The following is a 9,927-nucleotide window of genomic DNA, read 5'->3' as shown; positions in this document are numbered from 1 at the left end:
ATATTATTCTCACCTATGAGTGGACTTGTTCGTTCTTACTCCCAAAGATCAAACATTACATGATTCCTCCAGCATTTGTCCCTTATGGACAATCTGAGCTGCAGCTACTGCAGCCACCATGAAAACATAACAGCCGCAGAGAGATTATTCCTTCCTTCCTGAATATGTTAGAGTGGATATACCAGGAATTAAATTTGTGCCTAAGGCATAGCAGGAAGTGCCTGATTCTTTTTATGTATTTGTAGAAAGGAAAGAGGGGAAAAAAGAAAGAGAGAGAGAACTTAAGGGGGGATCACATTTACAACGTTTGTTCTCTTTAGCTGTATGGACACAGTTTTCGAGAGTAATAAAAGAAATTGTTATAAATCAAAAATTTTTTTGACTAGGACAATATTAAGGCCTGTTAGCACTGGACAAAGGAGAAAAAAACAGTATATATTACTTTTAGGATTAATTATCTCCGTAATTGCATGCAGTGCATAACAACATATATGAATACAATACAGACAGAATTCAATTCTTTGGCCTAGAGAACTTAATGTAAAGCCCAGTTCTGCAAAAAAATCCTGGCATGCTTGAATTTCAGCATGAGTTGTTTATTGAATTCTCAGATGAATGCATTTATCAGTAGGAAAATCAAAACAGCAGAGGAAGCAATATAGTCCTAGATTTCCCAATATGAATTCGTTAGCAGAGTCAGTTCTGAGCTCAGCTTGGCATCTTATCCACCAGACAACACTCCCTTTCCTGCAAAATGACAGATGATCATAAAAGCTTAACAGTGTTTTGCTATGCTAGTAGAGCAAATAGGGATGGGATTGAAGAGGAAGATGGTACTCCTTCTTCAACCAATGGCAAACCATTAAGCATGAGAGATTAAGACTAGACTTTATTATGGTGATTGTTATCATCACCCTCAACAGCAACTATAAAAAGCTCTAAGTCAAATGGCTCTGACACACTTGCTGAAGCGTGCTATTATCTGTGGAGGAAATTTGGGGCATGAGCTGTTGCTGGTGGCTAATCCCTGCAGAACAGGTGCACAGCAGTTTGCCAGTCCTGCTTCATAGCAGGGCTGGGAGCCAGAGGATGCAGCTCATAAAAAGGATGCCCATTTGGAAAAGAGCTGGAATAAAACAAGAAAGGGCACTTCCTGTCTTGCCATGTCCACTGAGTGGCCTCCGCTGGTGAAGTTCTGGCGATTCAGGAGAATTTGGAAGCTTTGTTTCCCTCAGTGAACGTCAGTGGTGATACCCTACATGTCCATGCCCAGGATCAACTTCTGTGCTACAGCAGCAATTCTTGGGTGAAGTATTTTTGCAGCTGGTATGTTTGTAATTGTAAATTAGGCTAATTTTCTATAAACTGGTGACTGTTAGCATTTTAGAAAATCGCTAGAATGCTCAAGTAGTGGATCAGTCTAACCTGACGAAGATCAAAGAATGTTTATCGAGCCCTTTCAGCCCAGAAGGAAAAATATTGCAAAATTGATTTTCAAATGAATGAACAAGGAGTACAGACTAAAAATCTGCAACTTTGGCAGATGCTAAGCCCATGATCATTTCATCTGCAGCGGCATTTGAGTGTCTGAGTAGATCAATTCAAGCAGAAGGAAACCCATCCGAAAAATCACAGCTCCTATTCAACTAGTCCAAATGGATGGCTTCTGAATGAGAGAAAAACATGCTTTTTACATTATAATTCTTTTCACTGGTTCTGATACACCTATAAAATTTACATATTTTAGCGCTAGAAGGGACCCTCTAGTCAGACTTGCATCAGACAGAGCAAAAGATTTTTCTGAAGGGAATTTTTATCTGAAATAGAATGTGCCTTTCAGTACAATATACCTGCCTGATTAAAATATTTCCAGTGATGGAAAATCTACTGAACACAATTTCATTACAATCACAAAAAAACTATTTCTGAGTGTTTATTATCAACCTGAGCTGTAAAAATGTTAATATTAGTAATTATGAAACTTGAGAACAACACAAAAAAAAGATTAAGAAAATAGGAGGGAAATGAAGCTTCTGAAATGCCTGATTTCCATTGATTGCCAATAACTGCTAGTATTAAATTAAAAGATTATTTTATTGTCCTCTACAACCAAGTTCAGCCATACTGCATTCAATAACCAATAATTTAGGTCTGTGAGTTAATAATAATTACAATAAAAGTATTCCCCATTTCCTGGCATGCTGTGTTTATTTTAGGATGTTAACACAGCAATCCAAACACAACACATAAGACTCCCTCAGGGCTTTCTGTCTCACATCCCAGGCCTTCTGTTTCTTCATAAGCTTTAACAACCACAGTTATAAGAGATATAAATAGTAAGAAAGCACAGGAGAATYTCCTTTCCCTGACAGAATCTTTATTTACAAGCTGTACCAAGCTAAGCAGGGTAAATAGTCCCTTGCTGGCAGGTTAATAAGGCCCACCTGCCAACTAAACCCACCAGAGAACTCCATGGGGCCTGCAGAAATCCAAAAAGCTTGGACAAGGCAAGATTTTATTCTGAAGAGCCGTACTGAGAAGTGATACTTACAGTTCAAGAGGGATTCATCTTATGGACTCGAAAGTGCTTGTACACCTGGTGCACGGGAAATGCACGAGTCCTTCCTTCAGAAGACACTGTTATTTAGCATTTATATATCATTATCGCTTACAGGCCACCACCACATTGAGGGCAACTGTATGGGGGCCATACAAACATGCAGGACTGTTAAGTCCCTGCTCTTAGGAGTTTTTAAAGGACAAGTGTAGCTGCATCATAAATCAAATGCTTAAAATTATTTAAAGATTTAACATACAATTAATTTACCTACAGTGCCATGAAAGGGAAATGGAAGAAGAGGATAACTGATCATTTATACTGGCCTGGAAAATAATTGTTACAAGCTACCATGCGTTTTTAAATTAATATTGACCACTGTCAAAGCAGAATTCTGTTCCAAGACCTTAACTGTTCAAACATTTAGTCACAGCTAAATGTTCCCACCTGAACTGACGGCTTTTAATGTGTTCCTTACTAAACCAACCAAGCCCAGCTCTAGCAACTGTCCCAGCGTGGGCATATCCACAGACCTTTCTGGAGGCATATTCAGCATGTTTATATTGCATTGCAAAAAGCAGCTGCAAAATGTCCTTCAGAATCATATTTGTCATTTGTGCAGGCAGCAACGCTGTAAATTATGAGATTATGCCTCATAATTTACTATGCTTTCAGGATGGCATCAGGCAGATGAAGACCCTGCCAGATGTGCAGCAGTGGATTATCACTGGCTGCTAGAAGCTGTTGCCACCGCAGCCCCCGGGACTGCTGTCTCTGAAACAGGGACTTGCGGTCCATTCATGGAGTTACTTTACCTTTGCATGCCAGGCTGAAAACCGCAGCCGTTCCCCAGCTGAGTCACAGACAGATCATATGTCCCTGCCACAGAGGTGGCAACAGCAATCAGAGAGAGGGACATATGGCAGGAGAGGTGGAGAGAGGGGACTGCAGGTCCAATTTTAACTAGCCAGCAAAAGTCTGATGAAGTGCTTTCATTTGTCATGGGACACAAGTCCTTAGCAGGCCAACGAGCTGTCTGCAGCCCACCTGCAAAAAAACCTTGGGGACGGGTGACAGGCGAATCAAGGAACAYGTCAAAGGCCGTGCAGCTACTCCTTCCTGCAAGTCTAGAGTGGACAAGAGTAGGCTTGGGTTATACTCGGCAGGCCATGGGGTATACAGCTGTATTCAAACATGTAGGATTGGGGTTGCAAAGGGACATCTCACATATATAAAACTAAGCGAATACATTTGCCTGAGTGACTCCAAAAGTAACTTGAACTGTTTCACACATGTACATGAAACCAGGAACACACATGTAGAATGTGCATTTAAGATGGAGAATCAGAGAACAGGCAGGAGAAATAAAGAGCATAGGGAGAAACAGATGGAAAGGTGAGATTGTCCTCTTTGTTAGAGCCTGGATAGCTGTCTCGTTATTTTTGCAGGACAAAAAGCCTATCCTAATAAATATGGCACGCATACCAAAAGTTGTTCAAACCCAGAAGAAAATGCCTGTAACCTCAGCCCTTCAGCAAATGCAGCATACCCAGTTGCTGTAGTAGTTGAGAAGGGAAAGTGCAGAAAGCCCCACGTCCAACACATGATGGCTTGTGTCAACGGGAATGATGCTATTATTAGTGCAATGGTACTGCAGCTGAGCCCCACTTCAGGGTGAGACAACATGAAGTAGGTGAATCTTCGCATCAGCTGCCTCCTACAGACCAGCCAGGCCCATCGCCTCTTCTCTGGTGAGTACACCCTCCATGTGAATCACAGTTGAGTTCAGCTGCTGAGTAAATGCAGCGGAGAGAGCGTGACACTTTTGTGGTGTGCACAAACTGGATGCAGATTCGGTGCTGGAACCAGACCCGACGCAACGGGACAGCTGCGGCATTTGGGGTAGAGCTGCTTGGGGCGGAAGGTGGGGAAGCTCCCGCAGGCAGCTCAGCAGCCGCCCTGCCCTGCCAGCCAGGGATCTGCTCCCCAGGCAAGGGTGTCTCCTTGTAAGCCTGCATGCATTTGCAAAGTGTGAGCTCTGGCTCATTAACAATAACCGAGGCGAACAAATATAGCTTAGAGGAGCTAACATTTCAAGCTCGAGAATGGTGTAAGAACACAGAGAAATGTGCAAGAAACACATCCTACTCCTTTCAGTTTTCACAGCAAAAGAATAAACAGAAGCAGCCCAGGTGCTGATTTAGCAGTAAGGCCTGCATTTGCAAACCTGCTCATCCTGTGCCTCAAATCCAGCTGTCTCAACCCTCATGTGCCAAGTGGATTCGCATGTACTCAGCTCTGGGGCAGAAAGAGTGCAGGGCGATTTACACAAAGTCCCCAAACAGTGCTCAAAATTAGTGGGTACTTCTGAAAATGTCTGTCAATGAGCGTTCTTCTCAAAGCATATAGACTGAGTAAATGGGATATGATCACAGCTACAGTTTCTCAGTACAGGAAATTGCCAGCCACCAACGTAATTAGAAACAGTTCATATGATCAAATTAATCATTCAAAAAAGAGCAATTACTGTTAACAGAATAATGGCATACCTTAAAGAAGAATGAAATTAACCTTTAGAACCGACATAGTTACCCTCACCATTTTGCATTGAGGCAGCAAAGATTAATACATGTACAAAATAAAACGTTGCATTAGGGTCTGCTGAAAACAGAAGTAGCATTATCTATCTGGCCTATTCAACCCTTAACAAACTTTGTTCTTTGGCACTGGCGTACAGTGGAAATATCAATGGTCTCTGCTCTGCCAAAATGAAAAAAAGTCTCCAAGATATTATTTTGATATAAAGTTTATTGAATTGTACTTATTGCTGGACAATCGTTATGTGAAGATTGAAGGTTATGTGAAGATTGAGCATAAATACCAGTAGCTTAAAATGCAACCAAATTAACATTAAAACACATGTAACAACTCCTCAAAATTTGGAGTTTAATTTTAACAAGCTAAGATCTAAAAGCTCGTATCAAGCATACCCCCCAAAAACGTAGTTTTGATGTGTAGTGATAACTGGTAAGTCTGATTATTAATACATTTTGTGTTTGTACTTTTTAGATTATCTTTATAAACACAGTAACTTATTATAGCTGTCAATAGAGGGAAGAGTTAATGTGTTTTGCATCCTTAGGCTGTGTATTTCTACTCAGTTTAGATTTATTTTATTCTAAATGTCAGCAATTTTTAAATTAAGTCATACTGATGTTGAAGATAATTAGAGACATATAACTTCTATAGATAACTTTATCAGTGCACTGGAGTTACTTTATACCAGGCTGGAGCATGTTAACTACTTAGACTTGGTGTACAGCTGGTTTTCATCATCCCAGTACTGGAAAACAGCAGGGATAGTCTCCTCACTTTTCCTCTCTCTCCTGGTCTCTGCCTTCTCCTGAAGATGTATCCCGCTCCCTCCTGTCTTGAACGTTCCTCCTCCTTTTGCTCCCTCAGTGAGGCTTCCCTTCCTTCTGCCCAGCAGAAATGATGCAAGCAGAAACAAGTATTTGGGAGAAAAGGGCTTTTGCTCCATTATTTTCCTCATTGAAAATTATCTGCTAAACAGACTGGTGCATAAATAAGTGTGAAAAAAATTCACATTTGACTGTGTATTTTCACCAAGGTTATAATTTTTAACTCTGAATGGTAGTTAAGCTGTAGGCCATAGTCTCAGTTAAGATGTTTCCCATTATAAGGCTCTCTGTGTAGCTTGAAGTTAACATGGCTCACTACTTTTAATATAAAGTATATTGAAATACAGATTTAATACTCCATTCTGTCTTAATTCTGCATCAGCAACTTGCTTTCTCCTTATTAAGCAGAATGCAATAGGTTGCAGAGCCAAAGATATAAATGCATACATGCCAGTGTGAATTTTTCTTAGCAGTCATGATGGCACATGGAGAGAACTCACTGGAGGATCAGGGGCTCAGCCTGGCTATACCTAACACAGGTCCAGACAAGGTTCAGGCATTTTGGAAACTACCATTACTCCCTGTAATTCCTTGTAAAAAAGGAAAAACACGGACTGCTGGCTGAAATCAGTGCTCAGGTGATGGGTTGCCAGCTGACAATGTGAAAGGAAGCAAGTGGGAATGATGATGATGTAAGTAACACTGGGGAGATGCTTCCATGTCAGCGCCGCAGCAGAGCGGGACAATAGGCAGTATTAACTTTCCCACTGAATTCACGTTTTGAAGTAAAACTACAATGTCTTCAGTGTTTAGGCTTAGGAGCAGAGAAACTGTAGGTCAGTGAAACAAGCAGAATGGACATTTGTGGGTTTTGTATGGCCTGGTAAGCCCTTTATCTCCTTAAACATCCGTAGTGCAATAAACACTATGGATAGGCTTTACTCTGTAATTTGGAATGATATGATTAACTCATCAGATGCACTCACAAAACTTCAGTTTACTCTACTTTTACCACTAAGATGATCTGCATTCAGGAAAATATTTGCTAATCAGGTAATTATATCAGATCCTGGAACAAAAAAAATAGGGACACAAGAAAGGAATTTAAAATGCCTAGGATCTGTACAGGAGAAAAATGTCATTAAACATGAAACTTCTGCTACAAAGATCTATGATGAGATTAAAGGTCTTGCTAACTGTACCTGCATTACAAGTGGCCTATGCCAGCAAAAAGGCCTAAGGATCAGCCGCTGTTGCAATGTTAAGCTTAAGCACGGGGACTGCTGCTCTCCATTATCCCTAGCAGCAAGAGATACCCCAGAATGTGCCCCTGCCCCTTGTCAACACGGCTGACCAAGCTCTCAGGGGAGAGGTTTTTGCGCTGTTGCATGGAATAGTGCCATGCACACACAATTTGTTCTGAGCTCTGCCTAAGGCAGTGAAACGATACCAACTGCAACATAGGCCTTGGCCTTTCAGGCACTGTCTTTCCCTGTGGTAACAACAAATAAATCTTTCAACTTCAAAATTCAAGCATATCCTAATGCATGCCTAAGGCCAGAAACACTAACAACCATTATTACTGAACAAATAGCGCAAATCATGTTGGAAAAGTGTTTGGGTTGTAAATTATGTTTTGGCCTAGTTACTGATTGATAATCTCTAAAATATTTAAATGTTTCCAGAGCAATATGCAATTACAACATTTATTCAAATACCTTTATTGAAGTGAACAGAGAGATATTGATCTTAAGTCTATTTGTTAATACAGTATGTCCTTAAATGTGAAAAAGCAATAAAATTTTAGATATCAACTGATACAATAGTAGTTAATAAATGAATGTTATTATCTGCGCTAGTTATACATCATTTGGCTTCAGTGATCTGTTCTGCCATCTGAAAAACATCAAATGGTTAAAATATGTTGCCTGATTCAAAACCATAAAAATAAAACCTCCAAGAGCTTCAATCTGGAAATTACAGGAGTCTGTAACTATTAGATTATGGGACATTTACTTCAATTATTTCAAAGCCATCCCTCAAAAATAATGCAGTGTGCCTCTTATCTGTCAGCAGAACTTCATTCTCCACTGCATGCACAATCATTTACACCTGTGCAATAAGTTAAAATTTCTCTGAACTCAGTTTTCAAAAGTGTAAAATAACTGTATCTTGTAAAGAATGAACTGCTGTGTATTGTAGGAGAAGAAATGGAAAAGATTTTGTGCTCAAGAAAATAGACATAATTGCTTTTGATATAAAAAGCTGCATGTACAGTTTCTATTTTAAATAGGTCATTACATTCTAGAAATGTTTGCTGATGTCCCCAACAGTATAAACTGGCACTATTCCAGTTAAAGGTGTTACCTTTCAAGCATAAGTTTTGCGGTACATTTACATGGTGAGTCTATCAGGATGTAATTACATGGTTGCAAATCTTAGGAGCATAGACAAGGCCAATGATCGATATGAATAGAAAAGAGTAAGGAAGATTTGTTGTTACCTTGACCATGATAGCAAAATCCTTCCACTTAAATCTTAAACAACTGACAGGGAAGACAAACATGAGAACTGCATTATCTGGAGGATCTTATGCATTAGTAATAAGTGCAGAATAAAAATGTGACTCTCTCTTTAAAAATTGCACACGGAGATAGATTTATATCATTATGCCTGAGCACAGAATTTGTTCCCAAGAGTGAGTGGATAATGCGTTTCTAGCATACCAGTTATTGATAAGTAACCTGGTTTCTTAAGTATATTTCTGTGGGAAACAGCATGCACCTCTGCAAACATGTCATGCTTGGTGCTTTTATATGTTCGTGTTACTGTTCAACTATGGAAGAAACACGCATCTATATGTACCATTGTGTAGGAAGCAACGCCGTGGATTCACATATTTGCACTTCTGTTTTTATTGATACTCTCCCTGTAATTATTTTTAATTCGAAACTATCTTTTTTTCCCTGAAAATTCATATAGCTGAATATTAGGAAAAAAATTGGAAAATATAAAGTTGTCATGATGCTTAACTTAAATGAGCCATTTCAAAAGTAATGTTTTGCTTATCAACTTCTGTAATGCTGTAAATGCTGACATTCCAAAACTAATAGAACTAAAAACCATGTGTCTAATACCTTAAGGACAGAGTATTTTTAAGAGAAAAGCTATAAAACAAGTTATTAAGGTACCTTCATCACTATAGACAGATCTCCTTTAGCCACTTTGAGATTAAAGTTTTAATCAGCTCACAATTAAATTCCTCATTACTAAGTAATTAGCACCTAAATGGAAACCGTTCAATTGTTCAGTGCCATTCTTGGAAAGATGCATCTACTGTTAGACACCTGCATAAAAGCACCCACAAGCGTTAACATGCAGAAATTTAGGATTATGTAAAAATAATCCGATCCCTGCTGTAGCAGATGGCGGGGTGTCCTGATGCTGCTATGTTCTTCTCCGTTACGTTCAATTTAACTTTCACAGGGCTGTCTCTGGGCCTTTCCCTCCTGTGTAATAGTGTTCGTAGCACTAAGGAACTATATTCCCGGCGTTACACCAAAACTGCAGGTCCTCGGCGCTCTGAAAATCCCTATTCGCAGCGCCAAAACGTTGGCCGTTACCTGCCGGACAGTTACCGCGCGTGACAGCCCCAAACGCGTGTTCTCCTTGTGACTGGGCGCGTGATTTCAGGGATCTGGCCGTGAAGAGCAGCCGTGCTTTCGACTGGCAAGTTACAAGCACGCGTTCGGGGCATTTTGGTGCAAGTAACCACGACAACAGCGAGCTGGATCGGCGAGGCCGCGCGTCCCGAAGAGCCCTCGCGGCCGAGCGCCTCGCACCCGCGCGCGGCCGGGGGGGCGGTGGGGACACGGGCCGCAGATCGGGGGTTTTACGGGCCGCACGCGGAGGGCGCACCCGAGCGGCGGCGGGGCCGCAGCCCCGGCC

This window comes from Rhea americana, unplaced genomic scaffold (assembly GCF_003343005.1).
Source record: "Rhea americana isolate MKP2758 unplaced genomic scaffold, rheAme1 scaffold_30, whole genome shotgun sequence".
NCBI lineage: Eukaryota > Metazoa > Chordata > Aves > Rheiformes > Rheidae > Rhea > Rhea americana.
Note: the sequence above shows the minus strand (reverse complement) of the source record.